The sequence below is a fragment of the Oryctolagus cuniculus genome, chromosome 5, assembly GCF_051225735.1.
Source record: "Oryctolagus cuniculus isolate XC-2025 breed Fujian yellow rabbit chromosome 5, ASM5122573v1, whole genome shotgun sequence".
NCBI classification, from domain to species: domain Eukaryota; kingdom Metazoa; phylum Chordata; class Mammalia; order Lagomorpha; family Leporidae; genus Oryctolagus; species Oryctolagus cuniculus.
This window is the reverse complement of record NC_142871.1, coordinates 136,881,676-136,885,135: the sequence shown is the minus strand read 5'-3', so window position 1 is coordinate 136,885,135 and position 3,460 is coordinate 136,881,676.

Here is a 3,460-nt window from a genome sequence, read left to right as displayed (position 1 = left end):
CGTGCTTGTGTGTCAGGCATCTGGACACAGATGAATAGAAGTCTCTAGGGAAGTAAACCACGGCTGAACTAAAACTGGAGGGGAATAGGGGAGAAGTCCAGCAGTCGCCATATATGAGAAGAGAGTAGACATTCAGGAGAAGGGTAAATCAAGGCATGCCATTAGGGAAGAGGGAATAACTGCAAAAGACAACAACAGAGCAGTCATTTTAAAGTCGCAAGGGAGTAAAGGCTGTCAGGGAATATTTATCAAATTTTCTCTGAGGTTCATCTGGAAATAAGAGGGAAAAATCTACATAAATATTCATGTTGAGGAATTCAAGGATAAGAATATTCTAGGATATTAAGGGAATAAAGGGGTGTCAGACAATTTTACCATTATTTCTCTGAAGTTTTTCTGAAATTAAGATGAAAAAATCAATATTAATATTCGTCTTACAGAAGGCAGGGTTAAGAAAATTCTGAACTTTTTAAACTATTATTTAATAAATATAAATTTCCAAAATACAATTTGGATTACAGTGGCTTCATCCCCCATAACCTCCCTCCCAGCCGCAATCATCCCGTCTCCCTCCCCCTCTCCCATCCCATTCATGTTAAGATTCATTTTCAATTATCTTCATATACAGAAGATCTATTTAGTATATACTAAGTAAAGATTTCAACTGTTTGCATCCGTACAGAAACACAAAGTGTAAAGTATTGTTGGAGTGCTAGTTATACCGTTAATTCACATAATACAACACATTCAGGACAGGCATCCTAAATGGGGAGTCAGTGCACAGTGACTCCTGTTGTTGATTTAACAATTGACACCCTTGTTTATGGCGTCAGTAATCACCCGAGGTTCTTGTCATGAGTTGCCAAGGCTATGGAAGCCTTTTGAGTTTGCCAACTCTGGCTCACTAAGCTAATCCTCTGCCTGCGGTGCCAGCACCCCGTGTTCTAGTCCTGGTCGGAGTGCTGGATTTTGTCCCGGTTGCTCCTCTTCCAGTCCAGCTCTCTGCTGTGGCCCGGGAGTGCAGTGGAGGATGGCCCAAGTGCTTGGGCCCCTGCACCCGCATGAGAGACCAGGAAGAAGAACCTGGCTCCTGGCTTTGGATCAGCGCAGTGTGCCAGCTGCAACGCACAAGCCATAGCAGCCACTTGAGGGGTGAACCAAAGGAAAAAGGCAGACTTTTCTCTCTGTATCTCTCTCATTGTCTAACTATGCCTGTCAAAAAATATTATAATTTTAAAGGAATAAAGGTAAGTCAGACAATAGTTACCATCATTTCTCTGAAGTTCATCTGAAAATAAGATGAATAAAATCAATATAAATATTTTTGTTATGTAACGCAAGGATAAGTAAATTCTAATATTTCAAGGGAAATAAGGAATGTCAGACAATATTTACCATTATTTCTCTGAAGTTCATCTGAAAATAAGATGAAAAAATCAGTATTAATATTCTTCCTAAAGAAACCAAGTTTAAGATAATGTACGGTAGTGAACAAATATGGGGAGAAAGTAGACATTCGGGAGAACCGTAAATCAAGGCTTGCAATTAGGGAAGTGGGAATAAATGCAAAAGACAACAAGAGAGCAATCATTTTAAAGTGGCAAGGGAGTAAAGGCTGTCAGGGAATGTTTACCAAATACTCTCTGAAGTTCATCTAAAAATAAGATAGAAAAATTAATATAAATATTCTTGTAATGGAAGTCAAGGTTAAGGAAATTCTAACATTTCAAGAAAATAAAGGAATGTCAGACAATATTTACCATTATTTTTCTGAGGTTCACCTGAAAATAAGATGGATAAAATCAATATAAATATTCTTGATTTAAAAATGGATAAGGAAATACCAAATTATGTAGAATGCAAAGCAAAATTTAAATTCAAGATATTTACACACATACACACGCATGCTGCTGGCAAACTAATTTTGTCTAAGCAATATGCCATACAGAATTAAAGAAGAGGAGGAAATTTGCTTCACAGAGAAAAATAGAAACATTAGAAATACTAGTTCTGATGGTTACCATATAAAATATTTTTATTTTTTGTATGTTTTTTGTGCTTTTCTTTTTAGGGTTCTTTGATACTGTCTATGATTCCCATTAAATCTATGATATTGAATCTCATTATCTTGGTAGTAATGTTGTACTAAGTCACAGTCAGCTCTCAGGGGTTCCTGAGCTACTGCTCCTTAACTAAATCTGAGTTCAGATTCCTCTAAATCTCTGGTCACCACGGCAGTCAAATATCACTAAGTTATCCATGCTCGAGTATCAAGAATCTGGACAAAGAATTAATAGATGTTTACAGGGAAGTAAAGCCATGGCTGAACTAAAACTGGAAGAGAATGACAGAAAATGAAGGAAAAGTGAAATGGATATAACTGCTATATGGGAGAAGTACTGGAGTCATAATATATAGGGAGAGAGTAGACATTAAGGAGAAGGGTAAATCAAGGCATGCAGTTAGGGTGAAAGGGAATAAATGCAAAAGACAACAAGAGTGCAGATATTTTAAAGTATCAAGAGAGTAAAGTCTGTCACTGAATATTTACCACATCTTCTCTTAGGTTGATCTGAAAATAAGATGGAAAAAATCAATAAAAATATTCCTGTTATGGAATGCAAGGATAAGTAAATTCAACATTTTAAGGGAATAAAGAAATGTCAGACACTATTTACCATTATTTATATGAAATTTATCTGAAAATAAGATGAAAAAATCAATATTAATGTCTTCTTACAGAACACAAGGTAAGAAAATTCTAAACTTTCAATGGTTTAAAGGAAGGTCAGAATGTATTTACCATGATTTCTTGGAAGGTTATCTGAAAATAAAAGGAAACAATCATTATGCATGTTTTTGTTATAAAAAGGTTAAGAAAATTGAAACTTATGTAAAATGCAATGCGAATTTAAATTCAAGATTTGGATGTGCACAAACACAAACACACACACACACACAAAGCCATGATGCTAGAAACTAATTTTGTCTTGGCAACAAGATATACAGAAGAAAAAGAGGAGGAAGTGTGTTTCAGTGAGAAAAATATAAATAATAGTCCTGATGGTAACAGTATAAAATATATTTATATTTGTATGTTATTCATGCTTTCATTTTTAGGGTTCTTTGACACTGTCTTTGATTCACAGGAAACCTATGATATTGATTCTCATTATCATGGTAGCAATGTTGTATTAAGTCACAGTCAACCCTGAGTTCGGGACTCCAGAGACTCTGCTCCCGCAAAAATATCTGAGTTCAGATGTCTCTAAGTCTCTGGTCACTTTGGCACCAAAACATCCATTTGTTTGACACGCTTGACGGCCAAGAATCTGGACACAGAATAAATAGTGGTTTATTGGGAAGTAAAGCCATGGCTGACCAAAGTGCGTTGAATGATAGAAATTGAAGGAAAAGAGAAATGGAGAGAACTGAATATAGAAGTCCAGCAGTCACCATA